The sequence below is a fragment of the Micromys minutus genome (assembly GCF_963924665.1).
Source record: "Micromys minutus genome assembly, chromosome: 1".
NCBI lineage: Eukaryota > Metazoa > Chordata > Mammalia > Rodentia > Muridae > Micromys > Micromys minutus.
In genome coordinates this window covers 162,772,395-162,795,351 of record NC_137969.1, presented here as the reverse complement: position 1 = coordinate 162,795,351, position 22,957 = coordinate 162,772,395, and positions in this window count along the sequence as shown.

Below are 22,957 nucleotides of genomic sequence, written 5' to 3'. Positions count from 1 at the left end.
AAACATGTGGAGAAAGAAATTAGGGAAAAGGTACCCTTTACAATAGTTACAAAAACTATGAAATACCTTGGTGTGACTCTAACTAAGGAAGTAAAGGACCTGTATGACAAGAACTTCAAACCTCTAAAGAAAGAAATTGAGGAGGATCTCAGAAAATGGAAAGATCTCCCATGCTCATGGATTGGAAAGATCAACATCTTAAAAATGGCCATCCTACCAAAAGCAATCTACAGATTCAATGCAATCCCCATCAAAATTCCAACCCAGTTCTTCATGGAATTGGAAAGATCAATGTGCAATTTCATATGGAATAACAAAAGACCTAGAATAGCGAAATCCATCCTCAACAACAAAAAAACATCTGCGGGAATCACTATCCCTGACCTCAAGCTATATTACAAGGCAATTGTGCTGAAAACTGCATGGTACTGGTACAGAAATAGGCAAGTGGATCAATGGAATAGAATAGAAGATCCAGAAATGAGCCCTCATGTATATGGTCACCTGATTTTTGACAAAGGAGCAGTAAACATTCAATGGAAAAAGGACAGCCTATTCAACAAATGGTGCTGGTCCAACTGGCACTCAACATGCAAAAGAATGAAAATAGACCCGTTCTTATCTCCTTGTACAAAGCTCAAGTGTAAGTGGATTAAAGATCTCCACATTAAACCAGATACACTGGAACTATTAGATGAGAAAGTAGGGAAAACCTTAGAACACATAGGCACAGGAGAAAATTTCCTGAACAAAACACCAATGGCTCAAGCTCTAAGGTCAAAGATTAACAAATGGGACTTAATGAGATTGCAAAGTTTCTGTAAGGCTAAGGACATCGTCAAGAAAACAAAACGGCAACCAACAGAATGGGAAAAGATCTTTACCAACACCACATCAGATAGAGGCCTAATATCCAAGGTGTACAAGGAACTCAAAAAGCTAGACACCAGAGAATCAAATAACCCTATTTAAAAATGGGGTACAGAGCTAAACAAATCATTTTCAGTTGAGGAACACCGAATGGCCGAGAAACATCTGAGGAAGTGCTCGACATCCTTAGCCATCAGGGAAATGCAAATCAAAACAACCCTAAGATTCCACCTCACACCAGTCAGATTGGCCAAGATCCAAAACTCAGATGACAGCAGATGCTGGCAAGGCTGCGGAGAAATAGGAACACTTCTTCACTGTTGGTGGGGTTGCAAGCTAATACAACCACTCTGGAAATCTGTCTGGCGATACCTCAGAAAATTGGATATAGTACTACCTGAAGACCCAGCTATTCCACTTCTGGGCATATACCCCAGAGACACTTTAATACACAACAAAGATATATGCACCACAATGTTCATAGCGGCTCTATTTATAATAGCCAGAAGCTGGAAAGAACCCAGATGTCCTTCAGAAGACGAATGGATACAAAAATTGTGGTACATATACACAATGGAATACTACTCAGCCACCAGAAACAATGACTTAACCAAATTCTTAAGAAAATGGCTGCATCTAGAGAAGATCATCCTGAGTGAGATAACCCAGTCACAAAAGAACAGACATAATATGCAGTCACTGATAGTGGGATGCTAACCCCAGAGGCTTGCACTCCCCCAGAAACAACTCACAGACTGTATGAAGTCCAAGAAATAAAGAAAACAAAAACTATACATATATTCACAAAACAAGAAGACTTTGACTATTTCCATGTTGCATTTTGTTTTGCATGTACTTTACGCTTATTGCAACTAGTATGTTTTCAATGCATACTGTCAAGCCCTTGAAAAAAATCAAGTACTGACTAAAAAACATATTCACATGGTTTTATGTAAAATTTATTTTAATGTCTGAAAAAACTGTACTGACAAAAATGTATAATTTTAAGCAAAAAATGTTTAAAATCTTTAAAAAAATAATAAGCTGTTAGTCTTTTGTGTAGATGGAAATATCTCAAGAAACACTTCTTGTTATGATTAATAATTTGAGTCTTATTTGTAACAGATAAGAGACCAATGTATTTTCCATGTATTTTCATGTTAAAAAAAAATAAATCTTGTTTTGAAGACAAAAAAAAAGAAAAGAAAATGCAAAATCACAACACGTGGTATGATTATTTATAAAACTTGCTTTAAAAAATCTAAACCAGGAATCTAATACACCCAGCAGAGCTTTAAGTTCAAGAACATTCAAAGAATCTGCTTTATTTCTATATACTGCCAGTTTGCACTTCAAAACTGAGAAACCAATCTCATTAGCCTCAAAGAGAAAAATGTTTATAAATAAATTTAACTAATAAGACATATGTTCTGAACTGAAAATAACAGCACTGCTAAGAAAGGTTTTAAAAATCCCAAAGGATAGAAAACATTGTGTCCTTGTGATTTAAAAAACAAAAAACAAAAAACCCATAAAATTGTTAAGATGGCTGCATGCTCCAAATTTATATACACTTTCAACATGATCTCAATGAATGCTCTCATAACTTCTTTTGTTAAACTCAGCAACGTAGCCCCAAATTTGATATAAAATTGAAAGAGATTCTGGATAGCCAAAATGAACTTGAATAAGAATAACAAATTTGGGGAACTCATATTTCTAATGTCTGCACTTAGTACAGTTAAGCCACATCAATGACTTTTAGACATGAAAGCCCACATAATAAAATTAGAAACTTAGAAGGACTCATCTATCTATAAGCGAATGAGGTTTCTTTTCACAATAATTTTTAGTGGATTGCTTATGTATTTATATTCCAAATGTTATCCCCTTTCTCAATTCCTGCTCCCATTCCCACCTTCCCCTGCTTCTATGAAGATGCACCCCTTCCCAAGCACCATCCACTCTTACCTCACCACCCTGGAATTCCCCTACACTAGGGAATCAAGCTTTCACAGGACCAAGGATTTTACCTTCTATTGATGCCAAACAATGCCATCCTCTGCTACATATGCATCTAGAGACATGGGTCTCCCCATGTGTACCCTTTGGTTGGTGATTTAGTCCCTGGTTGGTTGATATTGTTGTACTTTCTTTTGTTATTGAAAATCCCTTCATCTCTTCAGTCTTTTAACTAACTCCTCCATTGTAGTCCCTCACATTCAGTCTGATGATTAGTTGCAAGCATCCTAATCTGTATCAGTAAGGCTCTGACAGAGCCTCTCAGGAGACATTCATATTAAGCTTCGGTCGGCAAGCACTTCTTGAATCAGGTATAGTGACTGAGTTTGGTGGCTGCATATGGGATGGATTCCAGGTGAGACAGTCTCTGGATGGCCTTTCCTCAGTCTCTGTTCCACTCTTTGTCTCTGCATTTTCTCCCTTGAGTATTTTGTTACACCTTCTAAGAATGACTGAAGCATCCATATTTTGGTCTTCCTTCTCTTTTTAGATTCATATGGTTAGTGAATTATATCTTGGATATTAGGAGCTTTTGGGCTAGTATCCACTTATCAGTGAGTGCATACCATGTGTGTTCTTTTGTGTCTGGGCTACCTCACTGTCCTGGCTGGCTTTGAATGTCAACTTGATACAAGCTGAAGTGATCACAGAAAGAAGGAGCCTCGGTTGAGAAAATGCATCCATGAGATCCAGTTGTAAGGCATTTTCTCAACTAGTAATCAAGAAGGGATGACCCAGCGCATTGTGGGCAGTGCCAATCCTGGGCTGGTAGACCTGGGTTCTATGAGAAAGGAAGCTGAGAAAGCCAGGAGAAGCAAGCCAGAAACATTCCTCCATGGCCTCTGCATCAGTCTCTGCTCCTTGACCTGCTTGAGTTCCAGTCCTGACTTCCTCTGGTGATGAACAGCAACATGAACAGTGTAAGCTGAATAAGCCTTTCATCTCGAACTTGCTTCTTGCTCATGCTGTTTTGTGACGGAATAGGAACCCCAACTGAGACACTCACTCAGATTGATATTATATAGTTTCATCCTAAGCCTAAGAACTTTATGAAGTCATTGATTTTAATTTACTCCATTGTGTAAATGATCTCTCTGCTCATGGACTGGCAGGATTAACATAGTAAAAATAATCATCTTATCAAAAGCAATCTACAGGTTCAATGCAATCCCCTTCAAAATTCCAACTCAATTCTTCATAGAGTTAGAAAGAGTAATTTCCAAGTTTATTTGGAATCACAAAAAACCCAGGATAGCAAAAACTATTCTCAACAATAAAAAGAACTTCTGGGGGAAATCACCATCCCTGACCTCAAGTTGTATTACAGATCATTATTGGTAAAGACTGGATGGTATTGGTACAGAGACAAACAGGTAGATCAATGGAATAGAATTGAAGACCCAAAAATGAACCCACACACCTATGGTCACTTGATCTTGACAAAGTAGATAAAAACATTCAATGGAAAAAGGAAAGCATCTTCAACAAATGGTGCTGGTTCAAATGGTTGTAAGCATGCAGAAGAATGCAAATCCATCCATTCTTATCTCCTTGTACAAAGCTAAAGTTCAAGTGAATCAAAGACCTCCACATAAAACCAGGTACACTGAAACTAATAGAAGAGAAAGTGGGGAACAGCTTAGAACACTTAGGCACAGGAGAAATTTTCTTGAACAGAACACCAAAGGATTATGCTCTAAGATTAAGAATCAACAATTGGGACCTCATGAAATTGCAAAGCTTCTGTAAGGCTAAGGACACTGTCAATAAGACCGAACAGCAACCAACAGATTTGAAAAAATATTTACCAATCTTACATCTGATAGAGGGCTAATATCTAATATATACCAAGAACTCAAGACGTTAGACTCCAGAGAATCAAAAGACCCCTATTACAAAATGGGGTACAGGGCTGAACAAAGAGTCATCAATTGAGAAATATTGAATGGCTGAGAGGCACTTAAAGAAATGTTCAACACCCCTTTATATTGGGAAATGCAAATCAAAACAACTCTGAGATTCCACCTCACATCTCTCAGAATGGCTAAGATCAAAAACTCAAATGACAGCAGATGCTGGCAAGGATGTGGAGAAATAGAAACACTCCTTCATTGTTGGTGGGATTGCAATCTGGTACAAATATTCTGGAAATCAGTTTGGCTGTTCCTCAGAAGATTGGACATAGTGCTACCTAAGGACCCAGTTACACCGTTCCAGGGAATATACCCAAAAGATACTCCAACATATAACAAGGCCACATGCTCCACCATGTTCATAGCAGCCTTATTTATAATAGCCAGAAGGTGGAAAGAACCCAGATGTCCTTCAACAGAGGAATGGATACAGAAAATGTGATACATTTACACAATAGAGTACCACTCAGCTATTAAAAACAAGGACTTCATGAAATTCTTAGGCAAATAGATGGAACTTGAAAATATCATCCTGAGTGAGGTAACCCAGACACACACACAAACACACACACACACACACACACACACACACACACACACACAAAACACATAAGTAATGCACTCATTGATAAGTGGATATTAGCCCAAAAGCTCAGAATACCCAAGATACAATTCAGAGACCATATGAAGCTCAAGAAGAAGGAAGACCAAAATTTTGATGCTTCCATGTTTCTTGCAAGGGGGAATGAAATTGTCAGAGGAGGAAATACAGGGAGAAAGAGTGGAGCAGAGACTGAGGAAAGGCCATCCAGAGACTGTCTCACCTGGGCACCCATCCCATATACAGCCATCAAACTTAGTCACTATAGCTGATGCCAAGAAGTGCTTTCTCACAAGAACCTAATATGATGTCTCCTGAGAGGCTTTTCCAGAGTCTTACTGATACAGATTAAGATGCTTGCAACTAATCATCAAACTAAACTTGGGGGACCGCAATGGAGAAGTTAGAGAAAAGACTGAAGGGTTTTGTAACCTCATAAGAAGAACAATATTATCAACCAACCAACAACCCCTCTCACAAAAGCTCCCAGGGACTAAATTACCAACCAAAGAGTACACATGGAGGGACCCATGGCTCTAGCTGCATATTTAGCAGAAGATGTCAATGTCTGGCCTCAGTAGGAGGTGAAATCCTTTGTCCTGTGATGGTTTGATTCCCCAGTGTAGGGGAATGCCAGAGTGGTGATGTGGGAGTTGGTGGGTGAGAGGGGGAGCATCCTCATAGAAGCAGGGGAAGGTGGGATAGATGGGGGTGGAAGTGAGAGAAGAGATCACATTTGAAATATCTAATAAAAATAAAAAAGCCACCTTTCTGTTTCCCACATGTTTGGGTATGATATATATATTCAATTCCATTCAAATATAGGTAATTTCCAATAGAGCTGGAGATAAAACAAAGGAACTAGTTTTGGAGGAGCTGGGAGAAAGGTGAAGTTCTAGAGTTAGCCAACCTACTTTCCTGGCTGGAGTGACCAACTGATCTCAAGGAAAGCTTGCTATAGTTTGGGGCTAGGATAAAGCAATTAGCGCTGAGAGATGTTAGGAGTGGATGATCTGTGTGATTCACTGGAGATGGTGGCAAAGGGAAAAGAGGGGTGAAAACAGGCAGCCTGCTGCAGAACTGGGGATGAGTCTTATTAGCTGGGTTTGGAGGAGCAGAGGAAGAAGTAGGGGTATGTAGTCACCCTGCTTCTCTGGCTAGAGTACAAATGACAATTTTTTAACTATGCCACACAAATAATAAAAAAAAAATCAAAAGTTTACTGAGATAAAAATAAGTATTTTGGATAAAGAATGCTATTAAAAATGAAAACATAGCCCAGAGAATAGAAAAACATTTGTAAATTGTTTGCCTCTTAAGGGTCTCATAACTAGAACATGTAGAAAAAAATTTTTGTCAATAACCAAAACTGATCAACACTAGGAAAAAGCAGGCAAGTGACTTGAACAGACATTTTCCTAGAAAGGATATATGCATATATACATAGCTGATAAGGATGGAGCCAGAATATCAAAGAGACACTTTCCTTATAGTGTTACATCTACCTAACAATCTATAGACTAATGAAAGGGTGAAGCAGATGTGCCATACACACACACTGGAATATCTGTCATTCTCAACAGAACAACTGAACCTGAGCAGCAATCCATTGATTTGAATAAGCAATGGCAGTGCACAAGAAAATAAGTGCTATGTGAGTTTGTCTATTTGAGGGGTCTAAAAGTCAGCTAAAAATCATTATAGTTGGGGTTGTGTTATACACCTTTCTTTCACTGTTATAAAAAAATCTGAGAAATATAAGCTTAAAAGAAGAGAATATATTGTATATTATATACTGTATATAATTATATATGTATTTATTTATGTATAAGTGAAAAGTATACACACACACACACACACATATATATACATACATAAGAGGAAATAAATTCAATAACTATGTTGTTCTGGGAACTGTAGAAAGGCAGAGCATCTGGGAAGAAGCATATAGTTAAGCTTGGATTCCATGGCAATTAGAAGGAGGAGCTAGAGGAAACCTGACTGTCAGCATCTGCCACAGGGCACACCCAGTTCCCTATCTTCCTTTGACTGCCCTTCTCATGTTCAAAGCTCCTCTGCTTCTCACTATAGACAACCAAGCCTTTACTTTTAAACCTAAAATTTGTAAGAGAAAGACTACTTCCACATTTTTGAGCCAAATTTGAAGCAAACTTTAATTAAATACTAGCAAGGATGATGGACTCTGGCCAAGTTCAATTCCCGGGTTCCCAGAAATGGTCACAAGTCACATTTTCAGAAGGTAAAAAGGGTGACCCCCCTAAGGCCAACATTCATCCCATTAGGTCCAATGAGGGGCAAGTGTACAGCATGATGCATTTCCTGCCCTTGTACATGTGATCAGGCACATCTGGGACAGTTGAGTCAAACAAATTTGTTTAGGGGAGTGAAAACATGTGGTTATCCCCATAAAAAATAACCTCCAGCATTCCAAGAAGTTCACTGTCCTTGGACAAGTGGCACTCACAGGTTAAATTTGACCCTTATATTAGCACATAGGAATCTGGGAAACATTTAAGAACCAAACAGTAAGAGATGTGGGGAAGAGGATTCAGGCACGCACTTATCAAAGGAAATGACATTTTAATGGGATAGAAGGTCTGCTCAAGTTCTCTGCTGCTCATTACAGTAGCTATTTTTAACACTTTGTATTAGGATTTGGAAATCACTGAATGCAGTAGATTTTAAGTTGTCTCACAGTAATTAATGATGTTAGGTAAGGCATATGCTATTTAGTCTGATTAAGCTCCACATAGTACACATATTTCAAAATATTATGATAAGTATAATGAATTCTTTCCAATTAAAATAGATTTATTTAAATAAATTTAAATGGACAATTAGCAAATGAAAACTATGCATCACCTTGAGACCTTAAAGAATGCACAATACCATAAAGGGCTGTCAGACGTTCCTTACTCAGAAAAATTCTCATCAGCCCCGAACACAAAGTTTACAAATGCTGGTTAAGCACACACACACACATTCACACACATGCATGCACACACATACAGAAAGAGAAGACAGACAGGCAGAAAGACAAACAGATGGAGATACAGATATACACAACACACAGAGAGACATAAAGAGGGAAACGGAGACACCGAAAGAGACTGAGACCCACAGAGACAGAGAGACAGAGATGGAGGCAGGTCTAAGAGAAAAGTGTTTTACATGATGTTTCCCCTACTTGCTTTGATCTCATGGAAATTAGCAGAGAGGGGTAAAACTGTGCTGTGCCTGTAAGTGCTGTCTGTGTTGAACTGGAAAAAAAGAAAAAGAACAAGAAAGAAAAGAGATTGGGAAAAGTGGGAGCAACTTCAGAGCTACCTGCAGCTGTCTTGCTTCAGAGCCTTATGGTGTTGGATAGACTTCTTCATTCTCACCTCCCACCCTCGGGGGGGGGTGGTGGTGAGTGGATTTGTCCAGTCATGTAGGATGGATCAGGGTATTCAACTACCTGATGCTCAGGCTGTACCTGGCATGGTGTGGTGTGGATACCAGAAGGCTTGAATCCATTCTGTGCCTGCCCCGAGAGATAAGTTAATGGTAAAGGTGGAGAACTGGGAAAAGACTCACAGTTTCTCTTAAGATGGCCCATGAATTATCCTCATCTGTGGGCAAGTTCTCAAGAATGCTGTTTTGAAAAGGGTGACGATATTTAGTTGAAATGTCCTCTGAGGAGGGGGAGGTAAGGACTGAGGAAAGCATGCACAAACCACAGAGCCTGCAAGTGAAGTCCCCATCATGAGCAACAGCCTTAATGAGCTCTGGGCAGGACTCTCCCAATTGAATTACATAATACATTTCCGTTTCATTTCATGAATCATGACTTGGGATACAATGTTCCTGGGTTGCATTTGATATATTTCAGAGATTACCAAAGATTTCAAACAGGAAAAAAATCTATTTTATTAAACTCATATGTAAAATGTCTGTATGTCAGCCAACTTATTTATTTTCAAATTTGGGACTTTTGTAAATGTCATCGTTAGACAATGTCAGGAGAGTTCCTGATAAACCCATTAATGAACGGTAAGACTGAAGCTTCCCTTGGATATTTCATTTCTCTTGATAGTTCCATTTCTGCTTGATGATAGTGGGTTTTACTACAGCTGCTCCTGTTGGGCGAATAGGAGAAAAGTGTGGCAAACCTCAGAGTATGGCCCAGGGGGTAGTCAGACTCAATTGGACTGTCCATGGTAAGTTTGGTTCACTCACAGACCATGAACTACTATGGTAGTGTTTCTGCTTTGTGGGTGTCAGTAGTCTGGGTACTACTTATCAGAGCTTTGCAGAAAACTAGAAAACAAATTCTAGAACCAGAAGGACTTGGGTTCAAGTGCTAGCAGAGCAATTGTTAAACATAAATTTAGGAAGGTTATATCCTTTCTCTAAGATCAAGGTATTACTTTGGAATGTGTGAAGAATAATGGTTTTTATGTCACTGAGCTGTGAGCATGAAGCAGGTGGGGTGATGAGTATAATTTCAGGTACATCATAATCGGCCCATAGCTATCAGTCAAGGAGGTAATAGCTTTAAGTTGGTTAAGTTTTGGCTCATTAGCATCTCCCTCGTTTCCTCTTGTTTACAAAGCCTGTTCACGCTCACCTCTGTGGAAGTAGCCTTGGAGATACGTACCCTGGCTCCACACCATAGACTTATTTCTTTAGTGACCGTTTTCCCATGCAGTCATTTGCTCAATATTAACTATCTTTTCTAGGTACAGGATGCCATATGTAACACAAAGGGAACAGAACCTTCATCAAGGATCTAGCTGGAGATGAAGAGATATATTCCGAGTTGTACAGAAGGTGTTCCAGCGAGCGTTGAATTATGACAAAGATACTGCAGGAGCAGAGAGGAAGCCCATGAAACCAGCATGGGATGCTGAGCAGATTAAGTCCTTTCCTATTGGGCTGTTTGTAAGGAGAATGAGAGCCTGAGAGCTGGAGCAGGACCAAGAGAGATCTATGTGTGGGAGGCAGTCCACTCGTGGAGATGCTACAGAATTATTATAAAGTAGTCATGAGCAGGCAGAGAAAACCCATTTCTAAATGTCTATTACAGGACTAGGCATTTTACATTTCCCACTTCAGTAGAGTTCACAGACTAAGCAGAGGTCCAGAGAGATTTTGCAGCTCGTCTCTGGTCACATAGGTAGCTGACTTATCACAGGATCAAGCCACCTTCTTAGAGTATGCAACACTCTTGCAGTAATGCCTAAGCTGTTCACATTGGTTAGAAAATTCACAGAGGCTTGTTTGGTCTTAGGGACTAATAAACACTGCACAGGTCCCCACTGAACAGTATCATTTAAACATAATTTCTTCCAGAGTAGTAGCCAACAGGTAATATGTCACAAGAATGGCACCTCCTGCTCAGGGCCTACCTTCTCATACTCCGGGTGAGGTTTTGCTTTGTTCTGTTTCTCAAAATGACACTGACATTGTGCCTTTCTAACTCTTACGAGTTACGATGAAAAACAGTTTGAGGTTTCTAGGATTAACCTCTTACGACTAAATCTCTAGACTTCTCTAAAACGAATCATTTCTGTTTTTCATGCAAATATGTTATTGCTAACAACCTGGATTCTTAATCTTGCCAAAGAGCCACTTTGTTCCTCTCAACCCTGTCTTTGCGGATGCACTTTTTTTGGTACTTCCTGGCATCTGATGCTTCTTTTCTCTCCTATGATGTTGACACCATCGACCTGAGAGAACAGAAGTTGGTGCTTCCACCTCCATAGCACAGAGAGATTAGGGGACATATGTGAAATAACAAGGGTCAGCTCTGATCCACAACTGCCTGGCTTCCAGTTCAGCTTGGCTTTACCCCATGCTGTTTCTTAATAGCTGTCCATTTTGTACCTGTGAGGGTTAACTGGGAACACAGGAGTTCTGTTAAATATCACAGTAGTTAGTACATTTTAATCCTGATCCCTAGCCTACTGTAGCTGCTGTAAAATATATGGCAATAATTTCCTGAGGCAGGGTAATGTATAAGGAATGTCAGACCAGCCTCTGGGCATATTTGCCTTAGCTCAGTTTTATTAAAGTGAAACTTTTATTAAGGCATGTGGTGAATTGAGCAATCGGCATGATTCATGCCGTTATAAACCCATTGCTACACTCACAATAAATCAAGGAGCCATTGTCGTACATGTGCTGTGGAGTTGGTAGAAACAAGGAAAAAATCAATATGGGGATATTATTCAGACCATATGAAAGTATTAAAGTATATTCTGTGTGTATTAAACCTGGCCAAACCATATTTCATTTGTACATTCCCTCCCCCCCCTGTAAACATCTCTGCTAGTGTCCTCTACTCTGGGCTATTTGTTAATCCATATGCTATTGTGAAATAATTATAGGAAATATTTAAAATTCCACTTAATTCTTTGGAGTTTTAATGTTCAGTTCATAATGACAGATTTGTACAATAAAATCATCCTGAAGCAAATGCACAAACAGTAAATTAGGAATAACAAACCTCTTCTCTAACAAAACCAGTAGACTTCAATTTTATGTAACTCAAAAGGTACAACATTCCTCTTCTTGAAACAGGGGTGGGGGTGGGGGAGTCAACCAACAGGAGGAAGCTATTTGAGCCAGAGAAAGGGACTTTTCATTATCCACTAGCCTGACAGGGACAGTCATTGAGCCAGCAGCTTTCTCTACCTCTCTGGAAACTATTACCAAATCTTCATTTACCTGGACTTCCTTGAACATTAAAATATGTGTCTGTGATAGTCACTGCCCTGTAGTAGCACTGCGATCACCTGCATTCCTGCCTCAGGAAGTTTCGGGTTCCTTTAGAGGGTGGTGTGCATAGTTCAGAGGGGGAGAGGGGGAGTAACAGCTGGCTTCCAGCTTCGGACACATGGCCACTGGCATCCTTCTCCACTGCAGATAGTGGGGAACCATGTGCCCTGTTGGCTTCCAGGATTTGTGTGGTCCTGGGCTGCCCTTTGAAACAAAAGTTAGGTTTCACAAAATACCTATTCCATGCCATAGTAAGAGAATGAGTCAAGGTGGTCTTTGAGCCAGTGATCTGAGTTCAGAACACATTGGAAAACGTGGAAGGATGTTTTGAGTGGTGGCTTCATTTCAGCAGGCACAGTCCATGAGCCAAAAACACTTTTCCAGACTAGTCAGCTGCTTATATGTCCCCAAATAGATAGCTTTTGAAAAAAGTAATCAGAAATTCCATGCAGTCAGTCTTTAAAAGTCAGTTTGCAATCTCCTGTGTGACATAGTTATATTTTTGAGAATAGAAAAAGATTCTAATGTGTAGTAATACCCTGATCATCAAGGACAGTGGTGGGTTTTGGTAATGATTCTGTTAAGGTTGAAGCCTTATTAATATTCCAAGGGGTTGTGTTGTTTCCCAGGTAGATACTGCCTTGCTCTATTTTTTTTTTTTTTTTTTTTTTTTTTTTTTGTATCTTGTATGTGTAAGACTTTTAATTAAAATGATGTGCCTCCTTTAACTGGTCATGCTAGTTAAAATGAAGAAATTCAATATCTTCTTGATTGCAAAAGAAATGGTGGTTGGTGCATAAAACTAAACAGGAAGGGCTGAGTGAGAACAGCATGCAGAGAGAGGGGGTCTGCCTGCCAACTCATGCCTGGCCATTGCTGACTAGTGAGGTAACCCCATGTTCCCAGTATAAAGCATCAAATGCTGGCTTTCTTCTACCTCTGTGCTTTCATTTGAAGCCCAAACTATTGGCCGACAGTGGTTTCAATGGAGAGACCAGAGCACATGTGACATAATCTTTGGCTTACCTACGGTATGTATGTCTTTCAGGGCATATGGTCTGAGATGATCCATCATGTTCTATGATGTCAGATTATCCACTGAGACTTGGGGACTCTGCAGAAACACGGCTCTCTTCAGATAATGGTATTTCCAGTTGTTGTGATGGACAAGTCTGTTGCTGGGAAGAACAGACTGGTAAGACACTAGATGATATATGTACAGGGCAGGCAAAATCACGAGGCATTGTGAACTGTGGCTTACAGTGCTTCCTTTCCCTTCATTTCTCAGCAGTCAGCATTGGTAACCATCCAAAACCCATAGTCAGCCACTCCTTAAGACACACAGCCATTAGCATGATGCGCTCCTGCCCACTGCAGTGATTACTCAAGCTGCCACGTGATCCTCTAACTCGGCATCCTCTGCTACTCTCTCCTCACTTCATAAACCTAAAAGGCCATTTCCAGGGCTGCTTTCAATCCTTTCCTTTCCACATTTAACAGCCCCTGTCATTCACTGTCTCTACTCTTGTTTGTTTTGCTTTGCCTGTCTTGAATTCATTCTCTTTAAATTTGTTTCCTATACTAGTCCCCTCAGACCCTTACATTCTGCTGGGAATGCTTTGTCTTCCAACACTGCAGTAAGAACAATTAAGAGAGACTTGGAGGACTTGGGGCAGGGGAAGAATATGATCAAAATAGACTATATGAAAAAAATAAAAAATATTAAAAATTATAAATAATAAAAGAACAAAATCAGTTTCTAATGGAACTCTTTTACTATTTAATCAACAAGTATATCACATGTGAACGTTGTATAAATCCACCGTTTGCATACTAGGCAGACAAAGAAGCAAACTGGCATCACTGGAATATAGTCTTAAACCCAAAAGGATTTACTGTTTAGTAAGTGGGTGAGCCTTTGGCCTGTCATAACCCCAAGGCTTCCTTCATCTGACCTCAGTGTGAGTTGTGAAGCTTGGCATTGTATTGACATACTGATCACTAATGTCCATCTTGTCCCCCATTCTTGTGATTAATCAGCTCCCTCTCATATCTATTTCTTAGGCTGCAGATCCTTTGATGAATACCTAATTCATGTTATCAAACCATATTAAAATTTGTTTAAATAATTGAATTTGAAGGAATTTTTTTTCAGAGTTCATAGACATAGTGAGCAGATAGAATCGGTGTCAAATAAAGATCCAGGATTGTCTCCCTTTCCTCGGTACTTGTTTCTCAGGGACCACCCCTACCTCATCACTTTTTCATTCTAATTTCAAGCTTTTGTTTTCTGTCTTGGGATGAAAAGTAGACAGATGGAAGTTGAGATGTTGGTATGAAAACTTTAGGAAATGGTTAACTTTACTTTTCTTCCTAAATGTATATTTTATCATTTAACAAAAGACATTGAAAAAGCAAAACAAAACACACACACACACACACACACACACACACACACAAACCTGCTTTAGTAGTCCCAATGCACACACCCAGCTCTGCTCGTTGGGCTTCCAGTTATACATAGTCAACTACTGATAGAATGTACTAATGGAAATGTCTACAACAAACACCTTATGTGTCTTTAGTAACTTTCATAAGACTATATATTTATAATTATTTTTTCTTATCATCAGTTATTGCTGTAAATCAAGTACTATGCATAATTTATAAATTAAAGTTTACTAATAATGTCTATATATAAAACAAATATCATACCTAGAGGACTTGGTTTTATGGACAGTTTGAAGCATCTAATTAGAAAATATCTGTGAAGATACATGGGTAAAAAGAAATATGTATATAGGATTATAAATACACGTACATAGACAGAAATACACATTAATAATAAGCCATCATATAAATTCATTTTTCAAAGTAAAAGAGCAAATGCATAGGGAAAATGATCCCCCAAAATGTAGGATACAGTTGCATCTTGGAGGAACTTTATGCAGGCGTTTTCAGCACTACTTACGGATATATTCAAATAGTCACATGAGTCAAATAAATTGTGTAGCAAACTTACCAACACAATCTTGTCACTTATTTTTAATATTTGGAGAAAATGTTTTTTATATCTTCTTACCTTCCCTCCACTCCTCCTCCAATCCTTTTATAACGGGTCACAGAAGCCCTGTACTGACCACATGCTTATTGTACATCTGGGGCAGAATCATAGTAATACTTACTTCATTTCTACACCTTCCCTATGGAAGGAGTGCAGACCACAAACCACAGTTAAACTAGCACTGAGCTGACTTAAAGCTCATGCCAAAGTGCCAGGGTGTAGCTCAGTAACAGAGCTTTGACTAGCATGTGTGAGAACCTGCATTTAATATCCAGTCCTGCAAAAATACATAAGTAAATAAATGAATAGGATTCAGCAGGTAAAGAGGTTTAAGAAGATTCTGAGAAAGAATCAAGTGACAAGAGAATGTAAAGTCTCCCTTGGGGAGCTTTTTACTATAGCTTAGTAAAGGAATCTGAGCTATGCCCGGCACATTATGTGTTCACTTCCTTTTTAATGTCTACATCAGCTGTCAAGATAAAGCCATTACTTCTCACTTTATAGATGAGGGAACAGGGGTTCTAAGAGGAGAGCAACATACCCAGAGTTTTCTAACTACAACTGTCAGCCCCTCCTGCCCCTCCTAGGAATCCTCCAGGAATTTATGGTAAGACTGTATTTATGAGGGTACCACATAGAACATGGAGAAGTCAAGCTGCTACCTGAAAGCCTCATTCTTATTGGCTAGTTTTCCTGATGCTGGAAAGTGATATGCACACTACTAAAGAAGAAAATTAGTATTAAGTGTATCTGTCTATGTACCTAGAGATCTACAATAATGACCAGCCTGGCAAAAATATGTCTGCTCCTATGTTAGTAGCACAATCATCATGGAAGTAAACGATCATTTTCTGATTGAATTTAAGGATCATTCAACAAGATAAAACACACACATAGCATCATTATAGGGTAAAGAACCTATGGCTAGATATATTATGGGCCCTTGAGGGACCTGCTTATATTATTCTTCAAATGAAACATAGTATTAAACCAATTCCCGATAACTTATTGTTAGACCTATTAGGACATCTCTTGACCCTTATCAGAAAACCTTCTTTTTCTAGTAGAAAGCAATTAACCCAGAGAACCCCCCCCCCCATGATACAACTGGCTAAGGAGTAAAGAATAAGAGATTGCAAAAAGCTCAGCCCTAAATGGTCATCTACATCATATTTCCTCCTCCAAGACTCGAATCAATTCAGAAGTAGGGCAAAAATAATGTGTGTGGGGGGGGGGGGTGTCGGCGGATGACTACAAAAAACCATGTTTACCTCTCACAGCTTGGAAGTTGCCATTATAAACACATGGTATTGGGAAGCATAAGCAAGACCTATGTAAATCCAAGCTGGACAAAGTTTTAGTATAGAAAAGTGTTGTGGTCATGAAGCCTCACCCTTAGCTAAAGAACTATGAGCAATTGATAGTTTCTGGGAGAAGAAGTTTTGTTTAAGGTTATGGCCCATAGTAGGTAGACCAAACTGAAATAAAAGGTTATATATTCAATATGTGAAAAGGTAAATCGAACTTAATAAGTTAAAAAACAGGCCACCGGGAATATCAGAGATCCAGGGACAAAGGCCTGGTGAGACTGTGCTGCGAGTAGCCAGGGCGCCGAGAGGTCTGGGCCAAGCACACTGAAAGTGCAGCCACAACCCTCCATTAGTTCAGGGGAGCAGGAACTCTGCCATAGGGACTAGGTTTCCACCCGGAAGGCCCTTGCCTGTGGACCAAACGCTCAAGCCACTTGCCACCGGGAACAGCAGAGGTCCAGGGACACAGGCCAGGTACACAGGAGAGATGGGAACCAATCATTGACAACAAGAACACATATAATCACAGACAACAAGATGGCAAGAGGAAAGCAAAAGAACTTACCCAGTGGAAACCAAGACAACCTGGCAACATCAGAACCCAGCTCTCCCATCACAGTAAACAGCAGAATGCCAAACACTCCAGAAAAAGAAGATTCAGACCTAAAATATACCTCAAGATGATGCACTTAAACAAGAATGGGAGGAAAAGCATAAACAAATAGAAGCTTTTAAAAAGGAAACATGAAAAACACTCAAATAAATCAAAGAACTAGAGGAAATCAGAACCAAAGAGATGAAGAAATGGAAGAAGGAATTTAAAGCGGAAATGGAAACAATAAAGAAAACACTAAAAGAGACAACCCTGGAGGTAGAAAACATAAAAAAGAAATCAGGAGTAACAGATGCAAGCACATCCAACAGACTACAAGAGATGGAAGAGAGAATCTCAGGGACCAAAGACAATACTGAAAACATAGACAAAACAGTCAGAGAAGATACAAAAGCCAAAAAGCTCTTAACCCAAAAATATCCAGAAGATTCAGGACACAATGAGAAGACCAAACCTAAGGATAATAAGAATAGAAGAGGGCAAAGAATATCAACTAAGGGGCACAGTAAATATCTTCAACAAAATCATAGAAGAAAACTTTTCTACCTTTAAGAATGAGAAGACCATGAGCATAAAAGAAGCCTACCAAAGTCCAAATAGTGTGGACCAGAAAAGAAATTTTTCCCAACACATACTAGTCAAAATGCCAAGTGCCCAAAGCAAAGAAAGAATACTAAAAGCAGTAAGGGAAAAAGGTCATGTAACATATAAAGGCAGACCAATCAGAAACACACCAGACTTCTCAACAGAGACTATGAAAGCTAGAAGATCCTGGACAGACATCATGCAGACCCTAAGAGAACACAAAATACCTAGCAAAACTCTCAATCACAATAGATGGAGAGAACAAGATATTCCAGGACAAAACTAAATTTACACCATATCTGACCACAAACCCAGCACTACGAAAAATTATAGGTGGAAAACCCAATACAAGGAGAAAAACTACATCCTAGTAAAAACAAGAAAATACCTAAGCAAGAAAACCAAAAAAAAAGAAAGACACACAGGCACAATTCTACCTCTAAAAGCAAAAATCACAGGAAACAGGAACCACTATTCCTTAATATCAGATATCATAAATGGACTCAATTCCCCAATAAAAGGACATAGGCTATCAGACTGGATACATAAACAGAATCCAGCCTTTTGCTGCATTCAGGAAACTCATCTCAGAGACACAAACAGACACTATCTCAGAGTAAAATGTTGGGGAAAAAACTTTCGAGCAAAAGGCCCCAAGAAACAAGCTAGAGTAGCCATTCTAATATCGAATAAAGTAGATTTTCAACCAAAAGTTATCAAAAAAGATAAGGAAGGACACTTTTTACTCATTACAGGGAAAATTTATCAGGAAAAACTCTCAATCCTTAACATATATGCTCCAAATACAAGAGCACTCATATTCTAAAAGAAACCCTACAAAAGCTCAAAAAATACATTGCTCCCCACACAATAACAGTGGGAGACCTCAACATCCCACTCTCAACAATGTAAACAGAAACTGAACAAGGACACCATGAAACTAGCAGAGGTTATAAACCAATTGGAATTAATAAACATCTAGAAAACATTTTATCCTAAAAAAGAAAAAAAGAATACACCTTCTTCTCAGCACCTCATGGCACCTTGTCCAAAATTGACCATATAATCGGTCACAAAACAAACCTCAATAGATATAAGAAGAGTGAAATACTCCCATGCATCCTATCAGATCACCATGGTCTAAAGCTGGTCTTTAATAATATCAAAGACAACAAAAAGCCCATATCACATGGAAACTTAAAAATGCTCTATTAAACAATAGCAGAGTCAAAGAAGAAATAAGGAAAGAAATTAAAGATTTTCTAGAATTTAGTGAAAATGAAAACACAACATACCCAACCCAATGGGATGCAATGAAAGCAGTACTGAGAGGAAAATTCATAGCTCTGGAAGCTCCCAAAAAGAAACTGGAGTTAGCACACACTAGCAACTTGACAGCATAGTGGAAAGATATAGAACAAAAGGAAGCAGATGCACCCAAGAGGAGTAGATGGCAAGAAATAATCAAACTCAGTGAAGAATTGACCAAATACAAATAAATAGAATCATTCAAAGCATCAACAAAACCAAGAGCTGTTACTTTGAGAAAATTAACAAGATTGATAAACCCATAGCCAGACTAACTAGAAGCCAAATTAAGAAAATCAGAAAGGAAATTGGAGACATAACAACTGAAACTGAGGAAATTCAAGAAATCATCAGATCCTACTACAAAAGCCTATATTCAACAAAGCTGGAAAATCTGGAGGAAATGAATGTTTTCCTAGACAGATACCAAATGCTAAAGTTAAACTAGAATGAGGTAAACCATCTAAATAATCCCATAACACCTAAAGAAATAGAAGCAGTCATCAAAAGCCTCCCAACCAAAAAAAGCCCAGGTCCAGAAGGGTTCAGTGCAGAGTTTTATCAGACATTGATTGATGACATAATACCAATACTCACCAAACTATTCTACAAAATGGAGTAATGGAATAATACCTAAATCATTTATCGAGGCCACAATGACCCCTGTTCCTAAACCACACAAAAACACTACAAGGAAAGAGAACTTCAGACCAATATCACTTATGAACATTGATGCAAAAATACTCAACAAAATCCTTGTAAACCGAATCCAAGAACACATCAAAATGATCATTCACCATGATCAAGTAGGCTTCATCCCTGGGATGCAGAAACAGTTTACTATACAGAGATACATCAATGTAATTCACCATATAAACAAACTCAAAACAAAAACAAAAACAAAAACCACATGGTCATTTCACTAGATACTGAGAAAGCATTTGACAAAATTCAACACCTCTTCATGTTAAAAGTCTTGGAAAGAACAGGAATCCAAGGCCCATATCTAAACACAATAAAAGCAATATACAACAAACCAACAGCCAACATCAAACTTAATGGTGAGAAACTTGAAGCAATCCTACTAAAAAACAGGGACTAGACAAGGCTGCCCACTCTCCCCCTACCTATTCAACATAGTACTGGAAGTCCTGGCTGGAGCAATTAGACAGCAAAAGAAAATCAAAGGGATATAAATTGGAAAGGAAGAAGTAAAAACAACATCGTTTGCAGATGACATGATAGTGTATTAAGTGATCCCAAAAATTCCACCAGAGAACTTCTACAGCTGATAAACAAGTTCAGCAAAGTTTCTGGATATAAAATTAACTCAAACAAATCAGTAGCCTTCCTCTACTCAAAGGACAAACATGTAGAGAAAGAAATTAGGGAAAAGGTACCCTTCACAAAAGTCATAAGCAATATGAAATACCTTGGTGTGACTCTAACTAAGCAAGTGAAGGTCCTGTAGGACAAGAACTTCAAATCTCTGAAAAAAGGAAATCAAGGAAGTTATCAGAAAATGGAAAGATCTCCCATGCACATGGATTGGAAGGATCAAGATTTTAAAGATGGCCATTTTACCAAAAGCAATCTAATGATTCCATGCAATCCCCATCAAAATTCCATCCCAATTCTTCATAGAGTTGGAAAGAGCAATATGCAATTCATCTGGAATAACAAAAGACCTAGAATAGCAAAATCCATTCTCAATAACAAGAAAACATCTTCGGGAATCACCATCACTGTCCTTAAGCTATATTACAAGTCAATTGTGTTAAAAATTGCATGGTACTGATACAGAGATAGGCAAGTGGATCAATGGAATAGAATAGAAGATCCAGAAATGAGCCCTCACATATATGTTCACTTGATTTTTGACAAAGGAGCTGTAAACATTCAATAGAAAAAGGACAGCCTCTTCAACAATTGGTGTTGGTCCAATTGCCACTCAGCATGCAGATGAATGAAAATAGACCCTTTCTTATCTCCTTGTACAAAGCTCAAGTGCGAGTGGTTCAAAGATCTCCACATTAAACCAGGTACACTGAAACTATTAGGAGAGAAAGTAGGGAAAACCTTAGAACACATAGGCACAGGAAAAAATTTCCTGAACAGAACACCAATGGCTCGTGCTCTAATATCAAATATCGACAAATGAGACTTAATGAGATTGCAAAGTTTTTGTAAGGCTAAGGACACTGTCAAGAAAACAAAACAGCACCCAACAGATTGGGAAAAAATCTTTACCAACCCAACATCTGATAGAGGCCTAATATCCAAGGTTTAGAAATAACTCAAGAAGTTAGACACCAAAGAATCAAACAATCCTATTAAAAAATGGAGTACAGAGCTAAACAAGATGTTCTCAATTGAGGAATATCCAATGGCTGAGAAGCACCTAAGGAAGTGCTGGACATCCTTAGTCATCAGGGAAATGGAAATAAAAACAACTCTGAGATTACACTTCACACCAGGCAGAATAGCTTAGATCAAAAACTCAGATGACAGCAAATGCTGATGAGGATGTAGAGAAAAAGGAACACTTTTCCACTGTTGGTGGGGTTGTAAACTGATACAACTACTCTGGAAATCAGTCTGGTGATTCCTCAGAAAATTGGACATAGTACTACCTGAAGACCCAGTTATTCCACTTCTGAGCATATACCCCAAAGACACTCCAACATACAACAAAGACACATGCACCACAATGTTCATAGCTGCCCTATTTATAAATAGCCAGAAGCTGGAAAGAACCCAGATGTCCTTCAGTGGATGAGTGGATACAAAAATTGTGGTATATTTACAGAATGGAATACTACTCAGCTATCAGAAACAATGACTTTATGAAATTCTTAAGAAAATGGATACATCTAGAGAATATCATCCTGAGTGAGGTAACTCAGTCACAAAAGACCAGACATAATATACAGTCACTGATAATTGGATACTAACCCCAAAAGCTCTGAATACCCCCAAAACAACTCACAGACTATATGAAGTTCAAGAAAAAAACAAAGACCAAAAAAAAAAAAAAAGAAAAGAAAAATCATATGTTTAATCTTTACATACCAAGAAAACTTTGACTATTTCAAGGTTACATCTTTTTTTTTTTACATGTTCTTTATGTTCATCGTAACTAGTAAGATTTTAATGCATACTTTCAAACGTTTAAAAAATCAAGCATTGGCAAAAATGTATTCATATACTTTTCTGCAAAAAATGCTTTTAAAATCTGTACACTTATTTCTGTTTTTTTAAATAAATTTGTTCAATTAAAAAAATAGGTTAAAAATTACACAAAGTTAAGTGGGCAGGAAAAAGGTTATATCTTGGAGGAATTGGGGAAGTAGATAAATATGATCAAAATACATTTGTATGGTCTTCTCAAATACCTAAAACAAACAAGAAAAGTAATTATTTATTGTTTGAAATGTTTATATATTTATACAAGGTATTTTGACGATATCCATCAACCACTTCCTTCCTCCAGCTGTCCGTAATTCTCCTCACTCTGTTGTTCTCCTTATTTTTATACAGTCTACAATCTCTATGGTCTTTCACCCCTACAGCTACAGCATTCATATGACTTCCTGTGGTGTTACAATCTTCTTCAAGTGGAAATATCTACACCTCAAGGAAGGATGTATGTTAGTTAAGTCTCAGAAAGTGGAGTAAATTCACAAAGCTCAAGAAGTAAACAAAACTGACAAGTCTCAGGAAACTGTTGAAATTCCCTAAAACAGGGCACCAGTGTCACTCTAAAAGTAATAAGTGCTAATGAAAAGAGGCTTTGTATGGTCAAGTTGCTTACAGGTTCTGTAGGGAACTCCCAGGATGCAGCTTTTCATGAGTAGTCATCAATGCTGGGGTGGATTTTCCATACCT